At 44.4% G+C, this 7,544-nt stretch overlaps 1 non-coding gene across 1 annotated transcript; it reads left to right on the forward strand.

Annotated features, from left to right (window-relative positions):
- Window positions 1–6,646: 6,646 nt before the first annotated feature.
- Window positions 6,647–6,753, forward strand: LOC117279816 (small nucleolar RNA R71). The gene has a single exon (XR_004510234.1). It is a non-coding gene; the product is annotated as a small nucleolar RNA R71 (small nucleolar RNA).
- The last annotated feature ends 791 nt before the right edge of the window (window positions 6,754–7,544 follow it).

Genomic DNA, 7,544 nt, shown 5'->3' on the forward strand with positions numbered 1-7,544 from the left:
AGTGCACAGTCCTGCCATGTCTTGTTCTAGGGTTGTCATTCGCGTGCTTCGTCTGCCCTGGGATGGTCCTTTAGCCACTGCAGCTTGTTCCTGTGGGGGTGAGGCAGGTTCAACCTCCTCCTGCCCTTCGTCGCCCTCTTCCGTCGCATTAGAATCGTCACTATGAGTTGCCCCTGGTGCCACCGGGTCTTTCCCGATGGTCACATTGTCTACCTGAAACTTTGCTTCTTTCTTTATCATGCCATACGTATTTGGGTTCTCAGGCACCCTTGCTGCCTGGTACAATCTAGTGATCAGAGAGGGGAAAAAGAACCCATACCTCTTCTGTGTTGAACGGACGAACATCTCAGACTGAAGAACCTTGGCCACATCGAAGTCATGGCCATTCATGAAGCACTATATCAAGACAACTCTCAGACCATTTACCTCCATGGTGTTGTGGGACTGCAGTAAGCGACTGTTGATGATGTACAACCAGCATTTTCCTTCAAAAGTGAGTGAGGAAGAGTGTAGCTTCGATCCCGGCATAACCCACACTACCTCTTTGTCTGGTGCACAGATAGTTCTGAAAAACTTGTTCCATGTGATGGGTTCTCTCCTGTAAGTATCATAGAAATCCTCCTCCCCATTGAATTCAGGCAATTGATACACTCTCGTGATGGCTTCTAACGAGGCATCCACCCTCGTGTGTCGCACAGTGCATATTCTATCCTCATGTTCGGGATAGTTGGAATAGAACTCCCGAACAAGCATCAAGTTACCCTCCTCCGGCTCTTCGAAAAAGTTGTCCAATCTGCGCCTGATCAACTCCCGATACATATTAGGGCATTCATCCTGGAGGGGTCAATACCCCTTTCCGGTACAAGTTTTTTAGTGGCCTTCAAACTGAAATGGTCTTGGGCAGCTCTGGAGACAAACCTGGTATGATCAAACTGAGCTGCACTGGTCGGTGCCCATCCCCGAGATGAGCCTCCATGACCACTTGATGAGGCCCCGGTAGCGCGTCTCTTCCTTGAAGATTGCATGTTACCTACAAAATAAATACTACTATCAGTGGAGAGAGAAATATGTGTCCCAATGGCCAGTTACTCAGACTTCACTCGCACAATTGTTCACAATTTATCTTCAATATTCATTAAGGCAAATCAACAAACAGGTAGTGTGCATATGTACCCCCAAGTCACCCAAAGACCCAATCAGACAACCATTCCTCACCAACCCAACAATGGCTTCCTCCAAATCAATCAATTCAAATAGCCTCCATATACCACATATAAACCACAATCCAAATCCCAGACAAAAGTACCTATGATTTTACTACCCTATATAGAAAAGGAAAAAAAACAAAGAAAAATACTAAGAAAGAGGAATAAAATCATGTACTTACTTGGAGATCTTGAGAAGAACGGAGGTTGGAGATCGGTTGAGTAGAGAAGAGAAAGAAGGAGAAGAGTCTTGTGTTAAAAGGAAAATATGGGGGAAGGGAGGGGTTTGGGTTCTTGAAGTTAGGGAGGGAAGAAGAGAAGTTGGGGGAAGTGAGGGGTTTGGGTTCTTGAAATTAGGAAGGGAAGAAGAGAAGTGGGGGGAAGTGAGGGGTTTGGGTTCTTGAAGTTAGGAAGGGAAGAAGAGAAGTTGGGGAAGTGAGGGTTTGGGTTAAGGAAAAGAAGGGGGTTGGGGATTAAAAATAAAAAACTTACCTGGACACGCCCACGCAACTGCGCCCCGATCCGCGGTCCAATCCGCGGCCACAAATTCTGGGCAGAGGGGGTCCCAAAATCCGCGACCCAATCTGCGGTTCGATCCGCGGCCGCGGACGGGGGGCAGAACACAGGCCAAAATCCGCGGCCGTGAATCTCCGTCTCCAGCCAATTTTTGTGTTTGCCGCATTTTTTACCTATTCTTGTGTTAATTTCGACCCCCGAATCCTTTCGATGCGCATGATCTTTGCCATGCACACTAGTAGGTTGGTCAAAGTCGTTCAAAATCAATTACAACAACCAAAGTATGAAAAATAATGGGTTGCCTCCCAAAACGTGGCTAAGTTAACATCGCGGCACGACGATTTACAACAAACCATGGGCTACCTCCCAGGAAGTGCCTGATGTAACATCGCGGCACGATGCAGGCTTTCATTATCACTCCTCGTTCGCGTACTGGGGCTCTTCCAAAGTTATCACCACTCTATCCCCTTTCTCTTCGACCATTCAAAGGTAATGTTTCAACCTTTGCCCATTTACCGTGAACTTGTTTGTCCCATCTTCGGATTCAATCTCCACAGCTCCACTTGAGAACACTTGCACCACTCTAAAGGGTCATGACCATCGAGACTTCAACTTACCCAAAAACAACCTCAATCTCGAGTTGTATAACAAAACTAGATCTCCGGGATTGAAGTTCTAATCTAAGATGTGCTTATCATGGATCATTTTCATCTTTTCTTTGTATAATCTAGCATTTTCAAATGCATGGAACTTGAATTCCTCGAGCTCATGTAACTCAGTGACTCTGCTGGTGCCTGCTGTCTCTATATCCAGATTCAGCTACCGCAGTGCCCAAAGAGCTTTATGTTCGAGCTCTACCGGAAGGTGGTATGCCTTTCCAAACACCAACTTGTACGATGACATACCAATTGGAGTTTTGAATGCTGTGTGGTATGCCCATAATGCATCATCCAGCTTCTTCGCCCAATCAGTCCTTGTTGCATTCACTGTCTTTGTTAGGACACTTTTAATTTCTCTATTGGACACTTCAACTTGCCCGCTCATCTGTGGGTGGTACGGTGTGGCTACTTTGTGGCGAACTCCATACTTTTCCAACAGACATGCGAACGCTCTATTGCAAAAATGGGTTCCACCATCACTGATTATAGCTCTCAGGGTGCCAAAACATATGAAGATATTTTTCTTTAGGAAACTTGTTACCCCTTTTGTATCATTGGTTGGGAGAGCCACCGCTTCGACCCACTTGGAGACATATTCAACCGCTACCAATATATATTTATTACCATACGAGCTGACGAACGGCCCCATAAAGTTGATCCCCCACATGTCAAAAACCTCCACCTCTTGAATTGTGGTCATCGACATCTCGTGACGGCGAGATATGTTGCCTGTCCTTTGGCATTCATCGCAACTTTTGACCCAAGCATGGGCATCCTTGAACAGAGTAAGCCAATACAATCCCGATTCCAACACTTTTGCTGCTGTCCGGATTCCTCCAAAGTGTCCACCATATGGTGAAGCATGACAAGCCTGCAAAATAGAAGGTTGATCTTTCTCGGGGATACACCTCCGGATCATGTTATCTAAACATAATTTAAACAATAGAGGTTCGTCCCAATAAAAGGCTCGACAGTCGCAGAAGAATTTTTTCTTTTGAATTAAGGAGAGTTCATAAGGTACAATACCGCTTGCTAAATAGTTAGCAATATTAGCATACCATGGCGTCTCCTCCATTGCTACAGCAAGTAATTATTCATCCGGGAATGTCTCTGTTATGTCTTCAACCTCCATTCTCTTTTCAACTCCTTCCAATCTTGAGAGGTGGTCTGCCACTTGATTGTCCATCTCCTTTCTGTCACGAATTTCCAGATCGAATTCTTGTAGCAAAAGAACCCAGCGAATCAAGCGTGGCTTTGACTCCTTTGCTATCAAGTATCTAATTGCTGCATGGTCAGTATAAACAATAACTTTTGAACCAATTAAGTACGACCTGAATTTGTCCAAGGCAAACACTACAACCAGCATTTCCTTTTCCGTTACAGTGTAATTGAGCTGTGCATCGCTGAGGGTCCTGCTTGCATAGTAAATCGGGTGCATCATCATGTCTTTTTGCTATCCCAAGACTGATCCTATAGCATAATTACTGGCATCGCACATGAGCTTGAATGGTTTCTCCCAGTTGGGTGCAGTTATCAGTCTCTTCTTCAGCTCCTCAAATACCAACCTGCAATCATTAGAAAACACAAAGGGCTGATCCTTTTCAAGAAGTTTACATAAAGGGTTAGCAATCTTGGAAAAATCTTTTATGAATCGCCTGTAGAACCTGGCGTGCCCAAGGAAACTTCTCACTGCCTTGGGCTATTGAGATCTGGTTATACCCCGAGTATCCATCCAAGAAACAGAAGTGGGACCGCCCAGCTAATCTGTCCAACATTTGGTCAATGAAAGGGAATGGGAAATGGTCTTTTCGAGTGGCTATGTTCAATTTCTGATTGTCCATGCAAATCCACCACCCCGTGACTGTACGAGTCAAGATCAACTCGTTATTCTCATTTTGTACGACCGCCATTCCTCCCTTTTTCGGCACACATTGGACAGGACTGACCCAGTTGCTGTCAGAGATGGGGAAGATGATACCCACATCCAGCCACTTGATCACTTCCTTCTTTACTACTTCCTTCATATTTGGGTTCCAACATCGTTGATGTTCCCTGGAAGGTTTGTGCCCCTCTTCTAGAAGAATTTTGTGCATGCAAAAGGCTGGGTTGATACCCTTTATGTCTGCCATGGTCCAACCAATGGCAGTCTTACATTCTTGCAATACTTTCAATAGTTGCTCTACCTGCACAGCTAGCAAACCAGATGATATAATAACAGGCAAAGTAGAATTAGGCCCCAAGAAAGCGTACCTGAGGTGGGCTGGAAGCGGTTTCAAGTCCAATTATGGTGGCTCCTCTATTGATGGTTTTGCAGGTGGTGTTGCTCTCTCTTCTAAGCGTAGGGGCTCGAACTGAGGTTCCCTTTTCCAGAATCCTTAACCTTCGAGAGCCATGACCCACTTTGCCAACCCTTCACCGTGTATCTCTTCCAAATTCATCAAGCAGGCTTCTAGTGGATCCTTGACATTAAGGGTCTCATCCTCTTCTTGTAGTATCACATCTATGGCCTCCACTAGTGAGCAGTTTGCAAATTCACTGGGTCTCCTCATGGATTGTTGAACGTTAAATATTATTTCTTCATTGTTCAACCTCATTTTCAACTCTCCAGTCTCACAATCAATTAATGCTCTCCCAGTGGCTAAGAATGGCCTTCCCAGAATGATGGGTATCTCTTCATCCACCAGACAATCAAGAATAACAAAGTCTGCAGGAAATACAAATTCCCCCACTTGCACAAGCACATCATCAAGAATTCTTGTCGGTCTTTTGACTATGCGATCAGCCAGTTACAGTAACATTGAGGTCAGTCTAGCTCTGCCAATGCCCAGTTTTGTATAGATTGCCAAGGGAATCAAGTTTATGATGGCTCCCAAGTCACACAATGCTTTAGCAAAAGCATAACTCCTAATAGTGCATGGGATAGTGAAGCTACCTGGATCAGACACCCTTTGGGCCATAGGTCTTGTCACTACCGCACTGCAGGTCTATGTCAGAGTTACAGTGGACAGGTCCTGGAAGTCAAATTTCTGCGACATCAGGTCCTTCATCATTTTTGCATACCCTGGCATTTCCCTCAAAGCATTCATAAGTGGAATATTCAATTGAATCTGTCGAAGCATTTCCATGAATTTCCTGTATTGATCATCTTTCTTTTGTTTTGCCAATCTCTGAGGGAATTGTGCAGGAGTCAATCTTTGTCCATTACTTGATGTCTTTTCTTTGTTAGAAGCTTCTGGCACAAGAGGTTCCACCTGTTCTGAGACTTATTCACCATCCTTCTCCTTACCCTTGTCAACCTGTGCTTATTCAATTACAACTTCGGTGAGCTCTGCTGACTCATCTGCCTCTAATGTAACTGGAGTAGTTGGCGTAGTCTCTCTCCTAAATTGAGCAACTTTTTGCTCTCTGTCTAAATCTCTTCCATTCCTGAGACTCACTGCCATTAGCTGATTTGGGTTCTGTTCCTTTGGGTTAATATTTGTATCTGCAGGCAATGTTCCTTGGGGGCGATTGTTCAAGGCCATAGATAGTTGTCCCAGTTGAGTTTCAATGCCTTTGATTGCTGAATCATATGCTGCTAACTTTTCTTGCATCTTACCATTTGTTCCAATAAGTTGTTGCAGCATACCCCTGATTTCTACCATATTGTTGTCCTGTTGTTGATGAGGCGGTTGGTAGGCCAACTGTTGCTGGTGCTGCTGATTATAGCCCTGCTGCCTTTGATAAGGCACAACTTGACCTTATGGTCATGCGCCTCCAGAATTGGGGTTGTGTTGTGGCAGGTTGGATCTGTACTGCTGGTTTGGTGCTGGTCCCCATTGTTGCCCACCTTGCCTCTGACCTCCAAAATTATTGACATAATTCATGTCTTCTCTGAAGCCCTGATTGTCATTCTCTCTACTCTACGAGCATGCATATGACTGGTTTATGCAAGGAGTGCACAATCCTTCATTCGTTGTATCAACAATGTGCACTTGCTTTGTACCCATCTCATCAATTTTCTTTGTCAGTATGCTCATCTGATTCATGAGAGTGGCTATGTTCTCTGCATGGGAATTGTTTGGGTCAAGAGCAACAGAATACACCATTGGTGTAAGTGTAGTAACTCTAGCCATCCAGCCTGAATTTTGAGCCATCTTGTCAAGAAGAATCTTGCACTCTGTGAATGTCTTGCTCAAAAATGCACCCCCAACTGAAGCATCTACATTGACCTTCAAACTATCTTCTAAACCCATGTAGAATCTCTGTCCCAGCATCTGATCTGGAATGCCATGGTGTGGACACTTCACTATCATACCCTTGAACCTCTCCCAGGTTTCTTGCAAGGATTCGGTTGGTTTCTGCCTGAACTGCAATATCTCATCAATCTGCCTTGCAGTCTTGTTGGGAGGATAAAACTTGTTTAAGAACTGTTTGACTAATTCTTCCCAAGTGGCAATGGAGTTTATTAGGAGTGGATTAAGCCAAGTTTGAGCCTCTCCAGTTATAGAGAATGGAAACAGTAATAGCTTGATGGCTTCAGGAGTCACATTCGGCTGTCTTTGGGTCACACATATTGATAGAAAATTCTTCAGATGTTGTTGTGGGTCTTCAATGTGTGACCCGGAGAACAGTCCATTATTTTGCAACAGATGCAGCATGTTGTTGGTGATCCAGAATGTCTCCGTTTGTATCTAAGGTACATCAATGGTAGTGGCTAAGTTATCAGCAGTTGGTTATGCCCAATCATATAGAGCAGCTTCTGGCACAAGAGGTGCCACCACTCCATTGTTTGGGTCAACCCGATTATTCCGATTGTTTTCGTTGACATCGTCCACGTTGTCCATTTCAATTTTGAGTGTGTATTTTTGTTGTAACTGTTTGTTCTTCTTGTTGGCTCGATTTAATGCCCTGAATGCTTTCTCGGGGTCTGAGAGTCCTTCAAAAAGTTCACCAGTCCTCGAAGAGCTTCTAGGCATACACCTGAGTCACAGGAGAAGTCAAACGCGAGAATTTCAATGGAAAAATGTTAAACACCGTAAGCAATTGATCTAAACTAAGAATCCTAACAACTATTTTAAGTTGTAATAAATAACACCGTTAGTTCCCCGGCAACGGCGCCAAAATTTGATCACGCCTAATTATGCCTTGTAAAAAGGACTACGCGGTCGCTGCAAATATAACC

The sequence above is a fragment of the Nicotiana tomentosiformis genome, chromosome 6 (assembly GCF_000390325.3).
Source record: "Nicotiana tomentosiformis chromosome 6, ASM39032v3, whole genome shotgun sequence".
Lineage (NCBI taxonomy): Eukaryota > Viridiplantae > Streptophyta > Magnoliopsida > Solanales > Solanaceae > Nicotiana > Nicotiana tomentosiformis.